The sequence below is a fragment of the Sturnus vulgaris genome, chromosome 6 (assembly GCF_052056855.1).
Source record: "Sturnus vulgaris isolate bStuVul1 chromosome 6, bStuVul1.hap1, whole genome shotgun sequence".
In the NCBI taxonomy this organism is placed as follows: domain Eukaryota; kingdom Metazoa; phylum Chordata; class Aves; order Passeriformes; family Sturnidae; genus Sturnus; species Sturnus vulgaris.
Window position 1 is genome coordinate 27,673,348 of NC_142248.1, and position 15,509 is coordinate 27,688,856.

A 15,509-nucleotide genomic window follows, 5' to 3' on the forward strand; every position below is an offset into this window, starting at 1 on the left:
GGAAAGCATGCTTTATTTAAACATCCATTATTTTTTCATTTCTAATTAGCTTACCTTGCGATGTGTACAGAATTGATCCAGAAACACTATAGCAGCTAAGTTAAGATGCAGTTTAACTTAAGTGTTTAAGCATGTCAATTCCCCATTCCCTATCCTTGAGCCATTACACTCCACTCTTTACAACCTTTCATGATTTTCTTGGTGTTACTTCAGTAGCCATATGCATGTAACATGAGACCAGGACCTGCAAGGGTTTTAAAGTCTTGTGGCCTCGTTCCCATCTTTCTATAGACCAGGTACTGTGCTTATGGAGCAAAACTCAGTGCCCCATTAGTGCAGCTTCAACATCACTTGGGCTTCCTCTGTTTGTGCTTAATAGAAAGGCTGTTTTACAAATGAACAGAGAACATGTTATTTGATTATCTGTTGACATACCATCTGATATACGAAAGTTATCTCAGCCTGTGTGCTGTCCCACTAAATTGCTAACACAGAGAACAAGAATGAAGGATTAATTACTGAAAGGTACCAAGATGCAGCTCAGGTTGAGCTATGTAGAGGAATAAAATACACAGTTGTCTTAATCTTTAAAAAGTACTTATGAGACACCTCCCATCTGTCAGCAGTCATGGCTCTGGAAACAGCCATAGAAACAGCATCCTTCTGACTTGTCTGGAGTATTGGTAAAAGCTGTGCCAAATTTAAATGTCTTGGGTGTGATAGGGTTGGGGAATTTTTTAGAGCTTTTTTAAATTAGACTCTGCTGCAGTAGGCTTTTTCCCGTTGCCATTTATTTATTTTATTTTGAATCCAAAAATGTTTTCAAATGGAGAGTCAAAAAGAAATCTTTCGAGAAACGATTGTTTGAAAGTTTATATGTATGGAAGAGCTGATAGCTTTGGAACCTTCTTTCTTTGTGTATGGAGGATACTGTGTCCTCTCTACATTCTTCCGTGCTTATTATAGGATATTCTATTGATATCAATCCTCCACCTGGGCTCATCATTTAACCTGTTGAGTTTTGTTATCTAGAGTGATGCATTTATTATTTATATGGGAGATGAGTGTATTTTTCTGCCTGATGTTCTCCATTGGACGTTTTAACTGTATTTATATGAGATTTTTTTCCCACATGGTGTCACAGTTTACCTACAGATCTGTTTGTAACCAGAGATACATTAGACTGCAGAGCTACTTTTCTCTTCCCAACCTCCAACACCAGTTCAAAGTCCTTGTATGTGGCTGATACATAGGATTCAAATATTTAGTAGTAAAATCTGTTGTCATTTAGGATTTTTGGAGCCTTCCTAAACAGCAATCCCCTCTGAGCGAAAACCATCAACGTGTTGTTATTCATTGCTTCCCTTATGGTTTTGCTGATGCTAACACATACTCAAGGAAGGAGAGTTTTCTGTGATTCACATTTACTGATGTGTTTCTCCTCTGCTCTGATCCATCAAAGATCTGCAGGTGAAAGATTTGGTTCTTTTGAAAGAAAGAAGAAAAATAAAACTCTGCATATTTTCCTAGTGGTTTCTTTTTCTTTTTGTCTTCATCTTTAATCACATAAACATTCATTACCTGTTTGTGTATCATCTCCGCTCTGATCTGAACCCATTTAACCAAAAGGAACTGGTGAAGTTTTACATTTTTCAGTGTCTGCCTGAGGTTTAAATTATGCATTTTGAAGTTTTAAAACTTTGAAGTGGATGTTTTCTTTACACCTACAGGTTAAAAGGATCCAGCAGGGAATGTTGTGTTCTTGTTTTAGGATTTCAAAAGCTCTGTTTACTTTTAACATGCTTGGGTTTACAGCACAACAGTATGTAGTGGAGAAATGCATACAAGTAATTACGTCAATTACCATCAGCTCTATGCAATTCTTCTGTGATGCTATGTGATTTAAATGTCATTATGTGTCTGGAAAAGGACGGGAAATTGTTGTTGTTAGCTTCTGTTTGCTGCTAACAGCTGTTTTTATGACTGGTTTTGCTCATAAACAGGTGTTTAGAACATTCCTTTGACTAAGTGATGCAGCTTGTGCTGCTGTGAATTAAATTGTCTTGCTTTGTCTGTGTAGCTTGGATTTCTTTTGTTTTCACTTTTTTAAAGAAAAGAAAAATATAAAAGCAGGAAGGCTCCCAACATATGAGGTTTTGGTAAGTCATGCTTGGAGACACTAGAAGTTTATGATGAGAAAGAATGTGTCCTTCAAGAAAAAGATGTTTTGCTATGGATATCTGTGGTCATGGCCTCCCAACTAAATCTCATTTTATGCTGGTTCCTGTCTATTCCTGTTGAAGGAGCTTTCTGGTACTTTATCTGCTTTGGTTAGAAGTCCTGTTCCTGGTGCTTTTTTATGCCTGAAGCATATCTGTGGTAGGTGATGGAGGATTGGACATATGCACCAAAAGTAAGTATGTGTTCAGTAATATTCCATGGTGAAAACTGAACTCTGTATAAAATGCTTTTGAAAAGTATCATCAGATGGTGCTTCTGAAAAAGGTAAGGTGAATTCTTCTCCTGCCCCCCATTCTCATTCCTAATATCTGAAAGCAAAGAAGATGCATTCTTTGTAATTTGTGGACTTGACCACACTTACAGGTGAATTAAAGCCTCAAAAGGTCTTGTTGGGTCCTGTTTTTAAGCCATTTTTCTGTTTGTATTTTGTTAAAAAATTATTGATCTCCATTCCTTGCTAGTTGATCAGAGACTAAAAGGGCAGAATTTTCAACCAAACTGGTCACTGTCATTTCATATATGATCCAGAATGCTTTATTTCTATTACAAAAACACCAAGAACCCAGCCAGAATCTGCTCAGACATCTAAAACCTGCAGAGGCCATCTGCAGCACTCACGTTAGTGCCTGAGTGGTGGGGACCATCTCCTGCTTCAGTTGCATGTGTTGTGCCATTCATTTCTGACGTAGTTATTGTTGACACATTTCTGATGCATTTAATATTTCATTTAATAAAATTTCATGAGAGAGAAAGAGAGACATATTGTCTCAGTTAATAGATTAAGGATGAACAGATAGAGGCTTAAAGGGAAGCTGTGGAAGAGCTTAGAAAGAACCTGGACCATATTTGTGTCTCAATCCACTGCTTAATCCATATGACCATTTTAAAAACTTGTAATTTGAAAAGAAATAGCAGTTCACCATTACCTCATGGTCACACAGTAAAAGCCTCTGCCTTTCTCTGGATCCTTACCAAGAAAACAGAGAGAATATTTACTTATAAGGTAGGCAACCCAGCTTCCTCACCCCAGCCTTGGAGTTTCACAGGCTTCTCTTCAAAAACGCTTCTTTTATGTGGAACAACTTTTACCTTTGAGTCAAAGTGTGTATGAAAAACTTGCAGAAATGGAGGGGAGGCTTTGGTTGAAGGGATATTTTCGCCATGAAATGGAGTGTGGTGGAGACACACAGAAGTTGTACAGAACCAAGTCACATCCCTCATTGATGTAGCTAAGTTATGGGGCTATACAGACATTGGTTGTAATTTTTGAAGTGGTTTTTTGTCTGTATGGTTGGTAATACATTGATAATCTGTACAGTGCATAGCTTTGGGAGATGTACATCTATCTGGAGCACTCATCTTCTCATATATGGCTGCATTGTTATTGTCTATGATTTTACTAGGCACACCATGTACTTTTCTTTAGACAGTGTTTGGGTGTTTAGACAATAATTTTCTTACAGATACAAAAGGAGATTCCACTGCGCACTCTTTTATTGCCTTTTGTTTGGTTTAAATTTCATTTGGGAGAAGAAAAAACCTCCTTGTTCTTATTTATTAATATATTTTTATGTTTTATCTTTTTAATTGTAACAAAACCAAAGATCTCTAGAGCTGTTTATTAATTTGAAGTGAGAATAACAGGAAAACAAAACAGCTAAATTAATATTTGTACAAGCCAGCAAAACTTAGCAGTGACAATGTAATACATGGAGATTTCAGTCTCTGATACCTCAATAAAAAACCTATCTCAGTTATCTGGATTTTAGCCTGTGCACACGTGTTCTGTAAGATGAAGTAGTAAACTCCAGTTTATGTCTTGCCTTTCATAGTTTGGATGCTGTTAGAGCCATATTCTTGTTCTGGCTCTAGGATCTCAGAGACTTTAAAATTACTCCTCCTGTGGCATGTAAAAGACTTGAAAACTTTGTTTCTAATACCTCAGCTCTTTTTTTGTGAGAAGAATGATAGTGTAAAGTCCATCCTTGGCCCCTCAGGATTGTTGGTATATACCCACTTAGGCAGATTCTTGTCTACCAGCCCCATTATCACTTAAGTAGATTTTGATGATACCCATGCATGCAGTGATCTCTGGACTCAAGGTGAACTCTTTTGTGAGTAATTGTCAACAAAATACTGTTCTTAGAAAACTGGATGAATAATCAGCGTTACTGGCAGGAGAATTTATTGCATCTTAGTATTTGTTATGGTGAAATGAACTGTCCTATGGAGTAAAGAACTCATATCCTCAGATTAGACTTCAAAAAAGAGATGGGGAAGTTGAAAATGGAAGGACTGAAATGCAGGAAGTTTGTGCTTATTTCCAGACTGGTGCTGACAAAACCGAAACTTTAATTTGCATTTTGACTGGCTAAAGGAATTTACATCAAAACAAACAAAAAATATCAATCCTTAATAAATAAATATAGGAAATTCTGTGGAAATATTCTGTGTTCCACTAGGATAGCAAAGGTGTGGATTGGATGGGATCAACTAATCTTGCCTGTGGTTTTATAAGTCTTTCTCACCTTATTACAAGTATGTAGGTGTAGGGATATTGAAATTCACTGTGATTCCTTCCAAGCAGTTCTTCAGAGTGGAAACTTGCATATTTTTACCTATTACATAATTTACAGCTCTTCCTACTGTACTTGTGATCTTGTCAGACTGGGTATTCTGAGAGCATGGCAGAGATGATTCAAAATTTGCATTTCTTAAAAGTTGCAGGGCTGCTGCTGAAAGCTGCTGCTGCTGCTGCCTGCTTTCCATTCAGCTGTGGAGGAATGGGTTGTTCGTGTTTCATACAACCAGTGCTAAAATCCATTGTACTATCAAGTTAAATTTCATCACCGGAGCTTGGACTTCTGGCCTAGATGAAAAGTGTTATCTTTCAGCGTGTGGGCAGACCTCTTGGGCTCACAGGGGATTTCAGATGTTGGAAACCTGTTTCTGGGGTACTTCTTTCCCAGACTGCAGTGTGGATAGGAGGACCCCGTTCATCTCTCCCAGGGTTCCCCCTCTCAAAAGCCACAGTCAACATCAGCGGTCTTCTTGGACCATCCCCCACATGAGATGCTTTCCCAAAGCCCAGGCATCTCACTTGTTCAGCAGCAGTTTTGTCAGCAGTGCTTTACAGGGAGGAGAGCTGCTGGCTGGGAGAGCAGACAAGGGGTGTGGGATGGGATAGCTGAATAGGGATGGGCTTCAACTGACTGTAGGGTGGTGTACAGTGTCATTTTAAATATCCTTTGGTAGCTAGCCTGGCCTGTAGTTGGCACTCCAGGAAAGCACAGCCTTCCTTGTCATATTTGCTACGGCTGTGTAGGTGTCTTGGATAATGCCAGTGTGTTTTAAGTGGTGCAGACATATGTGCTTAGGCAGCAGTATGTTGTGCTGACTAAAATTTTATGAGCTTGGCAAGACTAGGGCAGACAGGAGATAAATATATAGTAGGGCTATAGCTGCTGCTGAGAAGAGCATGTGATTGTTGAGGATTCTTCAGAAATCTAGGTAGTAATTCCACCTCATAATTTTAATATTGTTTTTAGTGTGATTTGATGTGGTGTATGGTGATATGCCATTAGACTGTCCTCTGATTCAATAGCAAACTGTATAGCTTGAGAAGGCAAACCTGGCTCTGATCATTTTGTATTTGCCCAGGATGGGAATATTAAGTGGTACCCCTTATTTCCAAATATTCAATTTTTTCTTTTTCAGTTACCCTTACCAGTGACAGTCTTTACTTGCTATACTATGCTGTAATATTGCTTTATGCTTCACTTAGGAATTAAATGCAGTTTAGTAGTATGTGAAACAATTTGTGTATTTAACCAGTGGAGTATAAGTATTTAGTAATTATTTTAATGTCTAGTGATATCTGTTCATGGTTAATATAGCCGTTAATTTGGATGGAAATAAAGCTTTTACCTTGATCTGTGGCTTTAATTTCAACTAATTGAGTTTGTAGTGAGCTTCTCATCTAAATGGACCCTTTTCTGGAAGAGGAGTAACATGCTATGGGATGAGCTGGTCAGGAAGTCCTCCCTGCTCTCTGCTGCTAGAGAATCTGATGTCTGGGGTAAGCTGTCACATGCAACCCTGAATACAGGTTGAGGACTGAGAACTTAGTCTAGAAATTATCTTGTGATTTACAGCAGGAATATTTCTCTTCTTGTGCCTATGGCATAGAATGAGACAGGTTGTGGGAGAAAGGAAACTGAACAATAGTCTAAAAGCAGTAATGTTAAAATATTACTTAAGTTGCAAATGTTCTATTTCCTGCATGTGTTGATGCTGGATAGCTGCCAACAGGACTAAGGATTTTTTACTGCCTCACTTCAATTTTTATTTTTTTTCCTCTCTGTTTCACAGCACTCTAGGGTCTTCTATTAATTTTCTCTTTCTTGAGTTGAAACGAACCTCAAGAAAGGCTGCTTTATTCTCTGCCCTTTATTTCCCTGGAGGATAAGGAAATAGAAGGGAAAAGATATCCATTGGGGCTGGAGTAATCAAATTGTTGTTTGGGAAAGCTTTACAGGTTTCAGTTTAAACGTGAGAGGAGAAAAGACTGGGAAAAAAAATCTTCTTCAAGACTCCATCTAGTTAAATATATGCAGCACTTCAGACTTTGATTTTAAAACCTGCAGGGTTTGGGAGATGCAAGGAATTTAAAAGCATAATATTCCTCCTAAAATCTTTAGCACTAGTTTCTTTGTTCTAGTTAGCTGCAAACTAACTTTGCTCTATTTAATTGCATCCAGCTGCTTGAATGCTTACTTTCAAAGCAAAGCAAAGGATTCTCTAATTTTAGAGCTATATGAACTTATTTGCTTCTACAAATACTTGGTTCTCAGTACCTAAAATTTTTGATATTGTGCTTCTAGGTAAAAAAGAGCTTTTGTGTTGTAGAACTGTGTGAAGATAAGATGTGAGAAATACTTTTTAAATTTTAAAACTCTATTTTGCAGCAGAAAGTAAGGAAGGACCAAAATCCTTAAAATAATAAATGACAGGGGAAATATAGTTTTATGAAAGCAATAAAACAACAGAACTCTAAGAAAATCCTGTTAAAAATGGAAGGATAAAAAATGTAAAATTACTACAAGAAAATACTTCTCAAACAATTGATAAACTATTGTAATGATTCATATTGATGCTTTCAAAACCTCAGTAAATTTTCAGTGTTCTGTATAGGTGATTGGATTCTATTTTGCTGTTTGTTAAAGAGGTTTGAGGGGAGTTTTATGGCTCAATTTCATAGGCAACCTCTAACAACAAAAAATTTGAGAAGAAATGTGATGCAGAGAACAGTGTCCCACTCTTGTTCTTCCTTTTAGCTATGCCATTGCCTCTGGCAATGGCCACGGTTGAAAATAGAAAAGTGGATTAACTGGATTAGAGCTTGTTTGTTTTTTAGCTGCAAGTTCAATGTAAGATATTGACTTTCTCAATCATTAAGATTTGATTGTAGTTTGTTATTCGCTGTTTGTATACTTTCCAGTGAGGCATTTCCTTCTGTTTGATGTTACAAGGCTTCCTCTTTTTCATCTTTAATATTCTGTGCCTCTAAATATGTTTACCTATTTAAGTAAAATTTAGCTGCAATAGCAGAATTCCTTCTGAGAGTGTAATTTTTTTTCATTTTTTTTTCTTCTCAGAAGCAAGTGATAAAAGGTTGGCAACAAAGTCATACTCCTAGGAGAAATCAGGAATATATCAGTTAGATATGGTGTGAGTGGCAGACAATAACAGAGCTACTCAATCATGAATTGTGATAAGATGCATGGAATGCTCTTTTTTTCTTGAAGTAGCAGAACCTAAATCATGTAGAAGACCCTAAATCATGAAACTAAAGCCGAAAGGCAGCAGATTCAGCAGTAATTAATAAAATATTTTTGACATGTTCCATAACTTAAGCAATGACACTCATTACCACAAGATATCATCAAGGCAAAGAGCTTAACTGCCAGTGTTTAATAGAAAGTTCATCTGGATAAAAGTACATCAAGGATTAGGTTATAATTTTCTTTTAATGGATTAGAATATACATAGGGGACATACGAGACTTGCAGTAATTTAGTTTTTATTCCAGTCTTTCCATGCTAGGGGCTTGGAAGATAGTTCTCACGTACAGAGAATCCTATATTGGTGATCAGACTCCTCTGTGATTGCTTACTGCTACTTTCCTTTGTACCTGCACTGGGACTCTCTTTTGGCTATTCTTAGGCACAGGAGCAGGCAAACCAGATCAAGAGAGAGGTCCACTAGTGAAAGCTTTTTGAATTTTATTCGACTTTCTTCTCTTAGCTGCTTAAAACCAGTTCTGCCTGAAATTTTCTGTCTGAAAATCTTTCAGGTTTTGAGAAGGGTCACCTGTGTTTCAAGCACCATTGATTACATGTTTTGCAGTTTGGGGAATGTTTTGCTGTGAAAGCAATGCATGGAGAATGAAGATATTGCTGCCTTCTTGTGCTGTGTGTCTTTTCCAGTTTAAGTCACTAGAGAAGACATTTCGTATGTGCAAACTTCGAGGCCACCTAAGCATTTGCAAAGCTGTCCATTAACCAAAGAATGCTGTTTGCAAACCTTTGCGACAGCATCAACTTGTTAAGCAAATTCTTCTTATTTTAGAAATCTCTCTGCTCTGTTTCTTTGCTCCACAATAGCAGAAAAACCCTTTTTCAGCTGTGTGTTTTTCTCCAACCACCCACTAATAAAGAAAATACTGAGGGGAGATGAAACTCTGATTCTCAAAAGTCTTACTATACTGCATCCTGGTCTTTTAAGAGTAGATAGGATTTTTTTTCTGGAGCTATTTATCATTGTTAATATTAAGAAAAAGTATTTTTTATTTAAGCAAAGGACTGTAAACCTAGATCTTTTTGCAAGGCTAGCAAAGCCATAAAATTCAGGCAGATCATTAGGTTTTAATTCTCAAAGGTTATTGATATTTGGCCACCAGTGAAATTGCTAAGACTTTGTAAATTTGTTTGAATTGGTCTACTGAGGTTTAATTTTCGTCGGATGTGACAATTTTGTAGTTTCAGCTCAAGCTTGGAATATATTAAGTACATGCTGCAACTATAGAATTGATTCAAAATGGTTTCAAATTTTTTGTTTAGCCCTGAGCTTCCTAGATTTTAGTTTTCTCATCTAGTAAAGTAGGATTTTTAATTCGGATTTACCTCAGTGGAAAAGATTATTCCCAGAAGCAAGCAGTTAAGGCATGAGTTCCTTTGCATGGGGATCAGTTAACTATAGGGTTTATATGCATAAACTAGAATGTACAGAGAACAGCCTTACCTTGTGCCTCCTTTACTTCTCTCTGTGTCCTAACAGTCTGCTGAGATTTATGGTTAAGAATGCATGGAATCATTTAAAAAAATGAAACAAGAAAGCAAACCAACTAAATAGGTTGCCTGAATATAAATGTGGTTGATGTACAATGTTTCTCAAACAGCTGCTTTCTTATGATCCTGTGCCGTGTGTAGCTTTAGTGGGTGCTGAGCTCCATCTAGTGACACGGAGCCCGTGTGCGCTTCTGGCGGGTGCAGCAAGCCAGCTGCTTGCCACGGCCTGAGGTTTGAAAATACACGTAAGGGGCAGTGCTGTGGCACTCACAGGAGAAAAGTGTAGATAAAAGTGAAGTGGTTCTCTGAAGGCATTATATATATATCATATATAAAGATATATTTATTTCTTTTTAGATATTGTGTATGCTTAACAATAGCTTTTCTTAAGAGATAAAAAGAATAATTTATATTGAGTCTTAACTCAGCTTCATATGTACGTGTATACCATCTGTATAAAAAGTAATACTGATGATTACTTGAAAGTTCAGAACAACTTGGAGCTTTTCCCTCTAGTTTGCTATACTGTTGTATTACTGTTGTAATGCTCTTCAACAGAAACTGAAATTAGCTTTCATAGTAGCAATTCAGGAGTTTTACTATTGCAGGGCTGTAAGCACCACAGTGTGTAAATATCAGAGAGGTCTAGCGCTTTCATGTAGATGCTCTCTTGGGCAGCTCGACTGTTAGTTCTTGGCTGTACATTTTTCATAATTAATAGAGCATATCTTTTAGCTCATTAATTGAAACCTGTACTTGCCAAGCAGAAATGTGAGCTCTGTGCTGACTGCTGCTCCCACAAAGGGGAAGCTTATAATTAGTGTAATATGGGCTGACTTCACTGTGCCTCTTAGTAGGAATACAGAACTCCAGGTTGGTTTTCAAAGATATTCCTGAACATTGGTTATGTTAGAAACTAAGCTAGCAAGAGAGTCCTGCTCCTTTCCCAGGTAAGAAGCTGGGGTTCTGCGAGGGTTAGCCTTCACACTTTGGCCTGGCAGACAGACAGACTGTGGAGCTCTGCTGTAGCAGGATGCCTTTCTGTACTTCATACCCTTGCAGATCATCTGGGGACGCAACACAGACTGCTTAGAAATTGCCTTGCAGATTAGTTTGAGAAGCTGTGGGGCTGTACTGGAAAGGTGGTTTCTTTGAAGCAGTTGCTATGAAAATAGTAGGGGTCACAAAGCTCTACAGTAGCTGCTGAGTGGCAAAGACCCTCCCAACCCCTGTGGATATGTATTTCCTGGGGTTCCTAAGCTAGATTTAGACTAGCTCAATTCAGGTTAGCTTGGATATTGCTGGCATACCAGTAGACAGACCAGATAGACATGGTAGTGGGCTACTTCTACAGCAGCAGGGACTTAGTGTAGGCTCCAGAATGGTCCTCAGATGCAAGGCAGGCACTATGCAGGGTTTTGGTCTATGGCAAACAGCCTTCTGCTGAGTATTACCAGTACTTGTGGCAATGGTCGTGACCCTGATGTGATGATCAGAGCACAAATTGCAGTCTCAACATAACCTCAAGAGTGAGAGGGGAAAGCTTTTGATGAGGAAAATGAAACTGTCTGTTTTAAGAAATGTTTTCTCATGTACAGCCCATCATGCAGCATAACAGCCATTCCCTAGGCATTCTGCATGGAACTGACATCAGAGATTGGATGGTAGAGGAGGATACAGTTAAATAATTATTTAGAATGTATCATTTAAACATAACTTTTCTTCTTTCTCTTTTATTTCACTTTAATTACAAATGTGTGTAGAAGAGCATTTATTATATCCCGTACACCATCTGCTGTAAGAGAAGAATCCAGCTATCCTGTCCAAGTTGGCAATTTTTATGTTGTCCTTTAATTCATTTTCTTTCGTATTCCTTGGAGGTAAAAACAGAAGGGCAGCAGAAAGTCTTCTTGCATTCTGTGTTTTACTGACTCACTTTAACAGGGAACATGCACTAACACCCACCCAAATCTGTATAATTCTTTTTTGTCTGTTAGAAGAGGAAGAAGGCTTCCCTTAACATCTTGTCACATCTCTTGCATAAACCAAATATTTTAACTGTTTTCCCTCACACATACTTATGTTTGACTGTGGAGTTTATTTTATGTTATCACTTTTATTGCTAAGCTTTAGGTCTCAACTTTCTTCATTTCGTCATCGTGTCTTACCGCTTTTTTTTCCTGCTTTTGAATTTGTCAGAGTCCTCTATTTATAGGTACTAGCAACCATTAGTAATACACTGCTACTTTTCTTTTTTGGTATATTTCTGACTGAGCCAGTAGCTTATGAAAGGGAATATTTCTTGTGCAATTCTGCTGAAATCATTGACTATTAACGTGCCCATTGATGGCATATGAGGCAATCAATGCAAGTTGTGCATCCAAGTGTCTTGCAACTTCTTGGGGAGGTGTGATGTCTCATATTTGCTTGAGAGCAAAAGGCGGGGTTACAAGTCCTTGAGCAGTAACACGGCTGTGACCTCACCAGGTTTGTGGAGGCGTAGTGGGATGGCTTACATGATGAAGAGCTATAATCAAGAGAGACAGCATTTTTAACAAAAACAGGCTGGGAAGGCAAGGAGAGAGAATTGCCCTTGATGTGAGAGCAGCTGTATGCATGGTGTGCTGCTTTGAGACCAGTTAAGACTTAGTCAAGGGTTTGTGGGTGAAGACTAGTGGGCAGACTGACATGGGTAGTGATGGAGTGGGTGTCTGTGATTGAAAACAGAGCTTAGACTGCCTTCAGAAACTGAAATAAAAATTTAATTCACAGGCCCTGGTTCTTGGCGTACATGAACCACTGTATTTTTTGGGAGGACAACTCTGTATGGTTCAAAGAGATTTCTTGAGTGCTCATGACAATTTCTGCATACAGATGATCAGGGGGACAAGGAAGTGTCCTTTGCTGGATTTGGTACTTGCAAACAAGGCAGGACTGATCATGGTTTGAAAGTTGAAGGCAGACTTGGCTGCACTGACCATGACCAGGTGCAGTTCATGGTCCTAAGTGAAGGGAGTAGAACAAAAAGCACAACACATCCCTGAACTTGAGTGAAGCACACTTCACCCACTTCAGCGATTTACCTAGAAGAATCCCGTGGGATACAGCCCTGAAAAGAGGGGTGTAGGAGAGCTAGTGGAGATTCTAAGGTGACCTTCCTTCTCCAAGTTTAAGCAGGGTCTGTCCCAACAAGTAGGAAATGGAGCAAAACCAAGCAGGAGGCTTGCACAGATTAGCAGGCACCTCCTAAGAGATCTCGGAGAGGATTTGGGGAAGTAGCAGGGGGAAGGAAGAACAACTCAAGAGAGTTAGGACTTAGGAGGGACTAAAGAAGCAAGACTTTTCTCAGCAGTGCCAAGAGATATGAAAAATAGAAAACTGCCATGGGAACACCAGATGAAAAACAATTTTTTTTTCTCATTGAGGGGATGTTTAAACATGGAAGCAGTTTGCCCAGAGAGCTTGTGAGTCTTCACCTGTAGAGATATCAAAAATCTGACTGGACATTCTCCTGAGCAACCTGGTGTGGGTCACCTTCATTGAGGCACAGCTATTAGACTAGATAAGCTCAGGAGGTCCCTCCTGACCTGAATGTTTCTGTGAAAAGGTGTTCCACAAAAATGAATGAATGAACTAATTCTATGGTACTAATTCTATGGGTACTAATGAATAAAATAGTGCTCCTCCCCAGTGCTGTCACTCCCTGTCTGTACATCTGAGGGGTTATGGTTGGTAGGGGACAAATTCGTACTGAAACTGATGCAGACTTTTTGTGATGCTGCTTCCCTGAAATTATTTAATCTTGCTTTTAGTAGTCCCTTTTCTGTCCTTTCATAACTTTTTGAAATTAGTGCTTTCTCTTTGAAATTACATTTAGTTTTAAGAAGCCATTTCTTTTGATCTTATCTAAATTTATTCTTGTATAGTTTTGAGGCTATTAGCTTTTTGTTATGTTAATATACTTAATCAGTCTCTAATTAAGGTTTGTTTATTTGAAAGTTCCTTTCTCAGCCACTTTTGGAATTTGGAAAAGAAAAGCTGTGGAATATATCCTTTAGAAATTAAAAGTGTGCCAGCCTTCCAGGGTCATCTTCTTCCTCCCACAGTGCCCCTTCTGGCAAATGAAATGAGGCTTGAGAAAGAGACAGAAATCCTTTTGCTTATGTGGAGATATTTCATGTTTGCAGCTTCCTAAGATCAGACCTTGGGTGCATATACACTATGGTTAAAAAACCAAAAGAAATGCTGAGAGCAATGAGCCACTAATACATCTAAATTCTTTAAAAATACACTAAATCGGCTGGAAATTGTGTATTTGTTGCTTTTTAAAAGTGTAGCAAAAATGGTTGAGCAGTGGGAGAGAAAGGAAATGGGAGTTTAGGAATGAAAGGTGGAGCTAATGATTTCATTATCTATGCATTTTTGTTTTGTAGACATTTTTTAACACCATCTTTAGTTTTCCTCATACCTGAAAGAACAGTCTGAAAAGCATTTTAGTCATGTAGACTGATCTCAAATTAATATTGATGTGCCTTATTGGACTATTCTGTCTTTTTTTTTTTTAAATGTTCCAGTGCCTACTAGCTTAATTTTGCTTTCTAGATGTATGAATAGATAAGTGCTTTGAGGGTTAAAGCAGAGGCAACAAATCCTGTCATGTCCTGGCATAATGGTAAACTGGAGTTATTGACAGAAATCAGAGATTGTCCACATTGTACAGAATCTGAATAGTCTGAAGAAAATCGTGTATGCAGGTTATGAAAAGCAGACAAAAGGACCGGATGGCAGGTACTGTCCTAGCCTCCTGCAGGGTTCATTTTTATACAAGGATGAATAGACATCTTGTAACAATAAATGTTTGCTTTGGAAGGCTGAAGAGGGAATAAGTAATTGCCTGTATACATAGGTTTCATGACCATTTACAGAATACTTCAATTATGAGGCATAATGGGAACACGTTCAAACTAACTGTTGAATGCAATAATTGAGGTACTTGTTAGAGAAATGGGCTAATAAAGGGTTGGAGCTACTCTTTATTTATTTTTTCTTTCCTCTTTCAAGATTTACCACTTGTCAGGAATATGTGCCTTTTTTGTGATGTCTGCATAGGCAACTGGAAAGAAAATGCTTAGGTTGGATTAAACAAAGGAAAGTGAGTATAGTTTTTGGATAAACAACTTGAAGTCTGTGCAGGCTTTTCAGATGCTGAGCTAAGTAATGACACATTTTTATGGTAGATGCATTACGTGATATTGGTATATTGGAAAGACATTTTGTTGTCTAGATGAAAATGTGAGCATCTTGCTGGGTTGTAGAGGAAAAGTGAAAATTTGCTTTGTGTTTGTGATGGTACACATTGTGTTGTGATTCATTTTTTACTTGCACTGGATAGCTTGGGTCAGGTGAAGCATTTGTTTACTTCTCTCTCTCCTCGCCTATCAAAATCTTCCTTTTTTCATTATTTTGAGTGCCCTTTTTTTTTTTCTTTTTAATTTCTTCCAGTGTTTTACTTGATTTGACTTATAGTTAAAGATTCTTTTCTTTTCTGGTTCAGAGTAATGAAACCTGCTGCTGGTGTTTCATCCACTGGGCCTCATCCAATGGGATATTAAAATTTTGATGAATATAATTTTGTTTTCCATAAGCAGTGGTGTTGCTCCCATTGTTGGTGATATTCCAATACTTGATTGAGTTTACCCATTCTCTGTAGACTGCTTAGGTGATTGCAAGGAGTAACTGTGTTTGAGTAGTTTGGGGATTTAGAAAGCTGTCATGAGTACTTAGACCAGAACTTTTATAAAATACTCATGAAGAAAATTGCAGAGTGAGAGCAGAAGGTTACAAAATACTGATTAAGAGCTGCTGCCTGACGCAATGAAATGCATCTTCGTATGGAGTAAAGGAGAGAGCAGTTGCACA

General features: G+C 38.1%; 1 protein-coding gene and 1 long non-coding RNA gene across 17 annotated transcripts in view; one reads left to right on the forward strand and one right to left on the reverse strand.

Annotated features, from left to right (window-relative positions):
• The window catches only part of LOC148223381 (uncharacterized), a 34,161-nt gene extending 24,494 nt beyond the window's left edge, over positions 1–9,667 (reverse strand). Inside the window, exon 1 of the long non-coding RNA XR_015804325.1 lies at positions 9,544–9,667. This is a non-coding gene — a long non-coding RNA (uncharacterized LOC148223381). The remainder of the gene's footprint in view (positions 1–9,543) is intronic.
• Positions 1–15,509, forward strand: part of NRXN3 (neurexin 3) — a 945,575-nt gene that overhangs the window by 367,129 nt on the left and 562,937 nt on the right. The gene's annotated exons all lie outside the window — the stretch shown is intronic.